The sequence below is a fragment of the Lithobates pipiens genome, unplaced genomic scaffold (assembly GCF_037356315.1).
Source record: "Lithobates pipiens isolate NorthernLeopardFrog02 unplaced genomic scaffold, aLitPip1_a1.2 Scaffold_1, whole genome shotgun sequence".
NCBI classification, from domain to species: Eukaryota; Metazoa; Chordata; class Amphibia; order Anura; family Ranidae; genus Lithobates; species Lithobates pipiens.
In genome coordinates, this window is record NW_027507685.1 from 214,944,321 (window position 1) to 214,956,225 (window position 11,905).

At 45.1% G+C, this 11,905-nt stretch overlaps 1 protein-coding gene across 1 annotated transcript in view; it reads right to left on the reverse strand.

Annotated features, from left to right (window-relative positions):
* ITPKC (inositol-trisphosphate 3-kinase C) overlaps nucleotides 1–10,342 on the reverse strand; it is a 146,966-nt gene extending 136,624 nt beyond the window's left edge. The window contains exon 1 of the mRNA XM_077482199.1: nucleotides 10,230–10,342. The gene's annotated coding sequence lies outside the window, so the exon portion shown is untranslated. The remainder of the gene's footprint in view (nucleotides 1–10,229) is intronic.
* Between the last annotated feature and the right edge of the window lie 1,563 nt (nucleotides 10,343–11,905).

Sequence of the window (11,905 nt, forward strand, 5' to 3'; positions counted from 1 at the left end):
TTATTTTAGTTTGAATTTGTGTATTTTATTTGAGTGGCACGATTTGCGCAGGACCCACCCCTCTATATCCATTATTTGATAGTTTGTGTTCACTATTTTGTCCTGCTGCATTTTTTAGTTAGCATTTGCACTTTATATCACTCAGGCTCTTTTTCACAGCATCTGTGTTTCATTAATTCTGATTTTGGATTTTGTTCCACTTTAGTCACTCATTACCACTTAGCGGCGCGAAGGCTGACCACTTTCACATCATTTGTGTTGATGTGGGGATCTGTCAGTTTTTGTTTTTTTGTTTTAAATCACTGGTTGAACAAAAAACTGTATGTGTAAACTCTGCTTTAATTCTTGGGTTCTTTCATTTTAAAAAGGTTGAGAAAGGATGATCTAGGTAGCTCAGAAAAAGAGGAAACGGTCACATTTTTTTTCCATCAATAAATAACTATGTTAGAATGTGATAAACACAGAGAAACTGAGCTTACACTTCCTTTTTTTTAAATGCCATGGTAAACAGACAAAAAAAAATCAATAGCGTAGGCGGGCATGTTAAATATATACAAACAGACATTAAAGTGGTTGTATACCCTAGAAAAAAAAAAAATCTGTAAGATAAAGGCATAATGAGCTTGAATGCATAGCATACTAGCTCATTATGAAATACTCAAATGCTCCCACTGTGCCATATCAAATGCTCCCACTGTGCCATTAAATGCTGCCACTGTTTCCCATCAAATACTGCTACTATGCCCATCTTATGCAGCCACTGTGCCCCATCAAATGCAGCCACTGTGCAGCATCAAATACAGTCACTGTGCCCATCATATTATTGTTATTATTATTATTGTTATACATGATTTATATAGCCCCAACAGTTTACGCAGTGCTTTACAATGAATGGGGGGGGGGGGGGGGACAACACAATTACAGTACAGTTCAATACAAAAGGTACAGGAGGGCCCTGCTCGTAGAGCTTACATTCTAAAGGGGGGGGGGGGGGGTGGTACAAAAGGCAGCCCCTGTGACATCGTATACAGCCACTGTGCCCCATCAAATGCAGCCTCTCTGTGCCCTATCAAATTCAGCCTCACTGTGCCCCATTAAATACTCCCACTGTGCCCCATCAAAACGCAGCCACTGTGCCATATCAAATGCTGCCAGTGTGCCCCCCGCCCGCCGTCTCTACTTACCCTGTCTCGTGGCGGTGCGACAGCTCCTGAATGTCTTATCCCGCCTCTCTTTCCATCCTCTGCTATGATTGGATGCCTGATAGGGGTGTCCAATCACAGCGCCTGTTGTTTCAGCCAATCAGGTGACGGGTAACAGATCCAAGCACCTGATTGGCGGAGAGGCGGTTTAGTGTTAGAAAAGCAAATTAATATTCACTTTCCTAACACAACTGAGTGACCTGCGAGCGTCCAGCATGGCGCTCACAGGTCACCTTTTTTGAGCCTATGACTCTAATCGGGTGCTTAAAAATGCAATGTAATGCGCCTGAATAGGGGATAGCAGCGGCAGCCATAGACAGATTCATGCAATACATGAATCTATCTATTGGTGATAGAGGGGGTGGCAGGAGAGAGGGGGGGCGGCGTCCGTGTGCCCTTATGGACGCACCACCACTGGGTCCCGGCACACTTCTCTGCCCGGCGACATGTCTCCCAGAGCTATTTCCAGGTATCATAGGCTCCGGCGCTGTGATTGGCCGGAGCCGCGATAACGTGACTCCCAAACATGCGCGCGGGAGACGCCGGTAACTGCACATCAGCTGTAGCAACGCCACGAATGAGCCGTTGCTTCAGTGTTGATGATGGCACATGTAGATACATGGGATACCTCCTAAACCGTGTAACCTTATTATAGGCTTACTTGTAGCCACTTTAACAGCTGTGAAGGGTGTGATGACCAAAGTCAGATTTTAATCAATGAGATCAGTTATATTTGCCAACAGCTGTGTACTGAAATGCTAGGATCTGTCAAAACAATCCATCTGAATTACATTCTGTTGGGTATACATTCAAACCACCTAGCAGTTACTCTTAGGCCCCTTTCACACAGGGGCGGTGCAGCCGTCGGCGGTAAAGCGCCGCTATTTTTAGCTTTACCGTCGTTTTAGCAGCGGTCTGCGGGCGCTAGCGGGGTGGGTTTAACCCCCGCTAGCGGCCGAAAAAGGGTTAAAACCGCTTGCGGCGCTTTGCCAGCGGTATAGCCGGCTGTCCCATTGATTTCAATGGGTAGGAGCGGTTTAGGAGCGGTGAATACACCGCTCCTTCACCGCTCCAAAGATGCGGCTAGCAGGACTTTTTTCACCGTCCTGCTAGAGCACCGCTCCAGTGTGAAAGCCCTCCGGCTTTCACACTGGAGTGAAAGGGCCCGGTTTTTTCAGGCGCTATTTTTAGCACTGTAACGCCTGAAAACCGCCCCAGTGTGAAAGGTGCCTTAATGAAGAAGACCTTTCTTGAGAAGCACAGACTACAAAGTGCCCTCATTTTGTACATTCTTTGTGTAGGGACCATCAAACAGTGTCCTAGTGCACATGTCAAACACAAGGCCCGCGGGCCGAATCTGGCCATCTAGGCCATTTCATGTGACCCTCCCACCTCTCCTGCAGCTGCAGCACCCCCCATCATTTCTGACCCCCTCCCACCTTACCTCAATAGTCGTCAACAGAGAGGAGGGAAGAACTCCTCTCCACTTTTCCATGCAGCTGCAAAGAGGCTCGTCTCTATCCCCCCACCATTCCCTTCCTCAGCAGTTGGCAGCAGAGAGGAGGACAGAACTCCTCCTACAGATCCTGCATCTCTCTGTACAGCTGCAGCACCCCATTGTCTCTGCCTCCCCTGGTCTCAGCATTCAGCAGACTCCAGCATCTGACTTCAGCCCTCCTCTGGTCCTCCTCAAGACTCCACTTTATGCTTACCAGCCCCCCCAGCTCTTACTGGCAGCAGCACGAGCTAAGGGGATGCACTGTGATGTAAGGGAGGATGGGGGAGTCTTCATATCTAGTCTTACAGATACAACTGGCCCTTTGAGGGCAACCACAATGCTGATGCTGCCCGCATTGAAATTGAGTTTGACACCCCTGTCCTAGTGGTGTGCATTAGTTTTATATCAAGGACCTTGACTATTTAAGCCACTTGTTTGGTAAAGATAATCCAATGTAAAGTGGGGTGTGTGGTGTTTACAAGGCTTCATGTACAATGGATGTTATAAAAACGCCAGTGGCATTAACTGTAAAAAGCTGTAACTGTAGGAAGAGTTTTGCAGTCTTTTTGCAGTAGTGTTTTTTCAGCGTTTTTTTTGCTTCTTTTTTTTTTTTTTTTTGCGAAACTATACTCCCACCAAAGCATACTGTTTTTTTAGCGTTTTTAAGCTTTTATTAGAATTATAGTGTTTTTATGTGAAGGACAAAGGAGGGACAGATGGAAACAATTTCCTCTAAAAGAAAGGACATATGTCCAGTACCACATCCTAATATAACTTCATATACAAAAACCCTAACTACTATTTGAAGGACTTTACTGGTACTTATGAGATAAAATGTCAAAAAAGGTTTTTGTACAAAATTTAAAACAAGCCAATAACATTGATCATATTACAAAGACAGAGTTACTATAACATTATGAATAATTCATCACCGCAGCAAGTCCAGTATGGTGATGAATTATTCATAATGTTATAGTAACCCTGTCTTTGTAATATGATCAATGTTATTGACTTGTTCTAATTTTTGTACAAATAAACTTTTTTGACATTATATCCTATGCATGCTTATGCTTAAAAAGGCTCTGGTTGACCCATGATGGTTGCTTGAGTCACCTGAGGCAGCAGCATCCAATGGGATAACTTCCTCTTGAATAATAGTGCCACTGGCGGAAGCACACCCCACCGCGGAGAAAGTAGACTGTACCTGCCTACAAGCTGCCCAACAAACACTTCAACTAAGAGGAGATAGGAGACATATGCTGGGATGATGTCGTCTGGGGTACCCCATGACAAAACGCGCGTCGGGTGGCTAAGACTTGCTGACGCAATCACGTTGTAATACTGAGTGAACGGACGCTCGCTTGCCGGCCAGCATATACGCTGTTTTCTTCTTATGTTTGTAAGTGCTTTTATCCATATTTATCAAATTAGTCTACCAGTTTTACACTATGGGAAGTCCCTTTTGTTTTATTTCTGGGTGACAATTGTCTCATGCCTGGGAGTCTCTTCAGTCGACCATTGGGGGCTTTGTGTTCCTGGCCTGCTGCCTTTTGAATTACCATACGGGGTCTTTCATTGGGACCCTATCGGGTTGTTTGTTTGCAAGCTGGTTGATGCTTGCCTCTGGTAAGCGTGAATTCTTTATGGTGGTCAACACGTATTGGTGATGGAAGATTGCACGAATTTATCACAACCACTTATTTTATCACTTGGACTAATGTTTGATTTGTATATTATATATTTATTGTATTAATTTTTTATCATTTATTATCACTCACGATACAATTTTTATTTATTTGCACACCGTTGGCTGGTGGTATTTCACATTTAATTGTTTATTCATTTACCTATTTATTTACTTCTGATTCAATAACAGGGTCATTGTCAGTGCAGCTACCTTCCTTTATGCTTTATAGCATTCATTAGTGTTGCAGCAGCGTCACCTTCAGGTTGGGTTCACACTGGAGATCGCAGTGGCTCACAGCAGGAGTCTGGTGCATCTCCATTCACCAATTCGCACGTGAGCCGCTGCGGAGATGTGTGAACCGACTCCATAGAGAGCCGGTCACAATCTCCTGCTATGCAAATTGGATGTGCTATGCGAATTGGATGTGTGGAAACCTGCCATTCACAAACAGACCTGTCCCAAATCAAAAACTGAGGCCGCGTACACACGCGCGGACTGTTCGCCCAACTTTGTCCGCTGAACAGTGTTTGGGCGGACAGTCCGCTCGTGTGTGGGCTTTCAGCGGACAGTTTCAGCGGACAGTTTGACGAACAAGGTTTTTCGGAAATTCCGTAAAACTGTCCGCTGAAACCTTGTTTGAGCGAACAGTCCGCCCGTGTGTAGGCTTGTTCGTCAAACTAAGTTCCGCGCATGCTCAGAAAGGATTTACACGCCGAAAGTTATAATGCAGTGTATAGGACGTCGTATTTTTCGTCCCGTCGTACGTGCCGTTCACGTCATCGCGCACGGTTTCAGCAAACTGTTCGTTCGTCGTGTGTGGCCATGTCCGTCCATGCTAATTTTGAGCGGACTGTTTGCCGAAACTGTTTGACGGACAAAGTTGGGCGAACAGTCCCCGCGTGTGTACGCGGCCTGACTGACACAGTTTGGTTCTCCCAGCATGTAGGTAGAGAGTAAGGATGGTCCCGATGCTCGAATCGAACGTAAGTTCGACTCGAACAACGGATGTTTGTTCGCAGAAGAATCAAACCTATGGGCCATTTACGGCAAATTAGAGCTCTGTGGAGCGCCCCATAATGCACTGCGAGATTGCAGTGCATTGACAGCTGCTGATTGGCCAAAGCATGCACCTGACCTACATGCTTTGGCCAATAACAGTACGATCTGCTGTGAGAGCCATGATTGGCCAAAGGCAGAGTGCAGCTGTTATATAGGCAAGGGCGGGGCCACTTGTTATGTGACGATGGATGTACATCACGGGACACTTTTTTTTTGTCAAAAAATTTCTATTGTGGTTTTTACTTTTGTGACACTTTTTTTGGTGAATGGGTAGGGATACAATGTACCCATTACACATTCACAAAGGAGGGGCCGGGATCTGGGGGTCCCCTTGTTAAAGGGGGCTTCCAGATTCTGATAAGCCCCTCACCCGCAGACCCTGACAACCAATGGCCAGAGTTGTCGGGAAGATGCTCTTGTTCCCATCAATATGGGGACAAGGTGCTTTGGGGGGGACCCCAAAGCATCCTCCCCATGTTGAAGGCATGTGACCTGGTATGGTTTGGGGGGGGCGCTCTCTCGTCCCCCCCATCCTGACCCCCAGGCTGCATGCTTGGATAAGGGTCTGGTATGGATTTTGGGGGGACCCCTATGCCAATAGTTTTTAAAATTTTGGCATAGAATTCCCCTTAAAATCTGAATGGAATGAATTTTTTTATCTATATTATAGCCGAAAGCCAGCAAGTTTAAATGACATTTTTTCCTTTAGAAATTTCATTTTGCTGCGGCACTGTTCTACACATCGCACAGATGCGCCACTTTACAGGCAGACTAAGGAGACTCCCCCAAAAATGGTAATTTTAAAAACTGTTAAACGTTAAATGTTTGCAGAAAATTTTATAATTAACCAGGTGTGCCAGAGGGGCTGAGGCCATTCTTGGAGTTTAGACGTAGAACAGAGAACCCAAAAATCACCAAGCTGCTCCTTCGGGGGTGGTGCTACATAAGGGAGGAGGTCAAATGCTCCCCCATTGCCAGAAACAGTAAGTATTTCCCCAGGACAGCAACAGAGCAATGGGGAAGTGTTATTTTAAGAGAACCTGTCACCTGACAGTTTCCTTTATCCAAGTTGACAAGTGCCAAATTCCAATAATGTGGCATAATATATAACCACCTATGAATGCAGCATTCATAATAAATAATTCCATTTTAATCTATTCAATCTTTCATTAAGCACATTGCAAAATGTTTTTGAACCATGCATTAGGTTTTTAGCACCTTGTTATAACAGCTTGTGCTTCCTGCAAGCCCAACTATCCACAATGAGCCGAACAATTCCATCCAATATTCGCTGTCCCTAACAATCAAATACTTTCTGTGTTTGTGAGTGGTAAGGCTCTGCCAAGTCTGTGTTAATTACCCCAGAAGATCATTGCGCTGATGTTTTCCATTAATAAACCAACATGCCTGTGGGTAAACAAGAGACAGAGGTCTAACTTACAGGCTATATTAGGTTGTTATATGAATTAGAGCCTAGAAATGTGTGGCTAAGAGCCCACAGACCTAGCTTGCTGTAAATGTCAATGACTCCAATCAGCTGCTAAGGCTTTTATACTTAAAGGGTGGTCCAACACAAATTTATATTTTAGTTACAGGTCGAGTCTGTTGGGCTGAGCTAATGTCTACCTTTTCATATGTCCTGGATATTCCGACAGTGAAATCTCTCGCTGTTATAACTCCTGAGTCTTCCGAATTGGCTATTTTCTTATACAGCCTCAAACCCTGTCCACTGCACATCCTTCACCAAACACTGTCCCCTGATGAGGACCTAAATTATGGTGAAATGTTGGGTGTGGGAGTTTGCTGCACTTGGGCACAAGTTTTACTAACAGGAGTAAAAGAAAAATAGAAAAGTTAGGCCCGGAGTAAAGAAAAGAAAAAACATGGATTGAAGGCCTGCATGACAGGGGTTGAAGAGGGCTTGGGTCTAGGTGTAGTTTTTCCTGAGTTTAAAATAAAATATAGTTGTAAAGACTTACTTGATTGGTGGGCTAAGTATGAACGGACGGAGCTGCGAGCAGAGGTTAGTAATGGGGTTCCAAGACAGCCTAATTTAGAAGGGAGCTGAGTTGGGAAAACTTTCTGCCCTCCCTCCCCTTTGGTTCCCGATACCTTGGCTCATTGTTCTTTTGGTGGGTATTTGGGTTTCTTGTAAGAGAAAGGTAGAAGCAACCCCAATTTTTATGTTCCACCATCAGAAGCAGTCATAATGTTTCAGGGGCAGAGACGTACGGTCATGGATGCACTTTTGGTTGCCACAGGTAGGAAATCAATAGAAATACCTGCAACTGAACATACAGTTCCATAGGGGGGGTGGCCATCTGGAAACTGACAGAAGGGATGGCTCAGCTCCAGACAGAGTTTTCCTCCTCACTCCTTGGAGGAGCCAGGAGGAAATGTACTCTCTGGAACATTGTTTCAGAAATGGCCAAGGCCCCCATCCCCGTGTTGGGGGATGTTAGGCTGGACCATCTCCAAAGGCACTGCCCCAACCATACACAGTGAAAGCCGTTTAACTAGAATGCCCTGTTTAAGTATAGCAATGTCACCATCATTTCTATGACACCCCACAAGGGTTCCTCCATATAAACTATTGTGAAGTCGCAGTTTTCAACCAGATTTCCATAATTTTTAATTCTGATGGGTTATACTAAGGATTATGAAGTCAACCTTGATTGTGATATTATACTCAATATGGTAATTTGACTTAGCATTGTGTTATCATGCTAAGGGGGAGTACAACTGGGGGAATCCATAGTGGAGATCTTAAATAATAGAATGCAATGCCAAGCTGCGGTTTCCAAAGCAAGCAAAGTCCTTTCTTGTATTAAGAGAGGTATGGACTCCAAAGAGAGAGATATAATTTTGCCCCTGTACAAAACATTAGTAAGCCCTCATCTGGAACATGCAGTTCAGTTTTGGGCATCAGTTTTCAAGAAGGATATGGGGGAACTGGAGAAAGTGCAGAGAAGGGCAACCAAACTGATAAGAGGTATGGATTTTAAGGGGAACCCCCTATGCCGAAAAAACGGTGTGGGGGTCCCCACGCCGTCCCCTGCGGCCCCTCTGCCCCAAAGCACCTTGTCCCCATGTTGATGAGGACAGGGGCCTCTTCCTGAGAACCCTGGCCGTTGGTTGTCGGGGTCTGCGGGTCCCCTTATGACGTCACAGTCCCAGCATGCCCCGGGAATTGACATCATAAGGGGTGGGGTCACCATGTGACATCACCCAATGACCACGACCGATGCCTATAGAAGTTGCTGCACACCGCTCACACAGCATTACTGCGGGAGAGAGCGTTGTGTCAACATCGCAGGAAGAGAAGAGGGAAGAAGACAACGCAGAAGCCCTGGCCACCGCTAGCAAAAGAGTTGGAAGAAGATAGCAGAGGAGCTGGCAGGAGAACCGGAGAGCAGGAGAAGAGGCCGGACAACGGGAGAAGAGGCTGAAGAGAGCAGAGAAGTCAGAGGAGACCCCCGAAGTTGGAAGAAGACCCCCAGAGCTGACCAATAAATTACTTTAAAAACCTGTAGTGTGTTTTTTTATTGACACTTTTTTTCCCCAGGTGAATGGGTAGGGGTACGATGTACCCCATACTCATTCACATAGGGTGGGGAGTCAGGATCTGGGGGCCCCCTTATTAAAGGGGGCTCCCGGATTCCGATAAGCCCCCCCCCCTCCCGCAGACCCCAACAACAAATGGCCAGGATTGTTAGGAAGAGGCCCTTGTCCTCATCAACATGGGGACAAGGTGCTTTGGGGTGGGGCGCCGCAGGGCATCCCCTTCCCAAAAGAACCCCCCCATGTTGAGGGCATGCGGCCTGGTACGGTTCAGGGGGGGGGGGGCGCTCGCTCGTCCCCACCCCCTTTCCTGACCAGCCGGGCTGCGTGCTCGGATAAGGGTCTGGTATGGATTTTGGAGGGACCCCCACGCCGTTGTTTCGACGTAGGAGGTTCCCCTTAAAATCCATACCAGACCTAAGGCCCTGGTATGCTCTTGGAGGGGAACCCATGCCGGTTTTTTGTTTAAAATTTGGCGTTGGATTTCCCCCTCGAGAGCTGATTATTCTGTGATTGGCCGCGGCCTGGGGGCGACTTAATGTCATGTTGTAAGTCGCCCCAAGTCATGTTGAAGTTGCGCTGTTATTCATACTCAAGTTGAAGTTGAAGTCGTGTTGCCCCGTGTGAACTGGTTCTTAGGGTTGTTTATATGGGATTCTATGATTTCTTTATTTTTTATTTTTTCATTGGTTGAACTAGATGGACTTATGTCTTTTTTTCAACCTAACTATGTAACTATCATTGCTGGCAGTTGTCTGCCTATATTAGCTGGCAATCTCTCGCATTTGCCCACACGTTCAAGGAAGTTATTAACTCAATTTTCTTAGTTGCAGCATGTTTGAAGAGTAGCATATGTGTGCAAAGGGGAACACACATACTCTAGTGACAGGAGCCAGGGCAGTGCCAACATTTTTTTCACGATCATATAGATATAAATCTATATAACTAAACTTAGAAAGAAGGGTCGCAATATACATGCATCAATGTGCAAATATTTAACATTTGCTAAATATATGCTACCTTACGTATCTTAATAGTACCATATTATTGTCAGATGGAGGAAGTACATTTTTAGAGCCTTTAAACACTTTACAACATCAGACTTTCACAATACTTTGCATGTCAGTGTATATAGAGTAATCGTTGGTAGCAGTTTAGACATCTTGATTGTGTATCATTATTAGGAATAAGCAATGTATTGAGAGATGAGAATCTAACATACCTGTTCCAGTGGATGGCTCACATCTCACCCCACAGCAATATGGCTTTTGTTTGTTTATAGGGCTATACCCAAGCCTTTAACTACGTCTGCCGAGCTGTCAGCTTAAACTTCCTCCGCTATCCCTTGCGTCACACTAGTGACACGAGAGATAGCAGAAAGGAAGTGTCGGCAAACTATAGGATAGAAATAATAACCGCTCTATAGCAGTGAGGAACAATATTAACCAGCTGTCCCCCAAAGTCTAAAAGCAGTATTAAACCCAAAAGCAAACATTTATTATATTGCAGCTTACCAATTCTTAGATGTGATGGCTGCATTTGTTTCCTTTTTTTTTTTATTTTTTTTTTAGGCTTTCTTTCCTTTTTTTGCATCTGGTGATCCAGCCAGCAAGTCTGAAAGCTCTCTTCCAGATGTATTGCTTTACAGGGATGAGATACACCATTTAACACTGCCTTTTATTTATTCATATAAAAAATGTATCCCAAAAGGAAAAACAAAGTTTGCTTGTAACTGATTATAAAGTCTTAGCTGGAGTTTGGCGTACATCTAGCAAACACTTCCCTACCCCCAGACTGACAATGCTGCCCCCTGTGCTCATTCATCCAGAGTAGGGGCACACTAATACAGGAGGTGTGTTACTGGCGAGATCACCTGGTAAAAACAGGAGGGGAAAAAAGCCTAAAAAATGAAAACGAATGCAGCCACTGCATCTAATAATTGATAAGCTGCAATATATTACATTTTGTTTTGGGTTTATTTTGCTTTAAAGATCTATGAGGTCTACTGTGTTAGTAAGTAATACAACTTTATCCCAAAAGTACATATGAAACATGTCATATCTGTATGGAGGACCTACAGTCATGATATGAATTAACAGTAATCAATAAAATGTTAAAGCTAAGCTCCAGTTTCCTAAAAAAATGCCATGACTGTGTTCAGGGGTGTAATAGGGATCTTCACTAGCACACCTTGGTATAGCGATGATCGTTTCCTTTATTCGCATAAAGCAAAAGGCATTACAGGCCAAGGTTTTGGGACTTCATAGGATACATTTTTCAAGGCACAGCCGGTGAAGATCCTTATTTCTCTGTGATTTCATGTTGGCGCCATCCACCAATTACTATAGGACCCTGCACAAACTGTGGGCAAGACTGTGAGGAGTGCAATGTATACAATACAATACTTTTCTGTGTTTAGGGGTGGGCTGGGACTCTGGGACACCAGGGAAAGTTGGGTCTAGGGGCCCAGCTGGGCAATTGCCCCCTGGGCCGCTCTGATGCCCTGTAATAAAGGCCACACCGCTTCTACCAGAAGCAATCAGCCAGGAAACTGTTGGGAGGATAGCCAGCTGGATCACACAGAGAGAGGATTTCCTACTGTGACACAGCTTGGATCTGAAATGCCGGCCGCTGTCAAAGCCTCCTCTACTTGCTCCTATTATAGGCAGCACATTGATTCAATTTCCCGGCATTGGACCAGTGTGCTGTCTATCATAGGAGTCGGTCCAGGAGGTGGGACTTTGTTTGACAGGCTCTCCTCCCATTTCCTTCCTGTGATCCCCATGTAGTGATAGGCTGCACTGATAGTCACTGATAGGCAGCACTGATGAAGCTGCACTGATGGGCACCGAAAAGGCTGCATTGATAACACTGATAAGCTGTACTGATGAAGCTGCA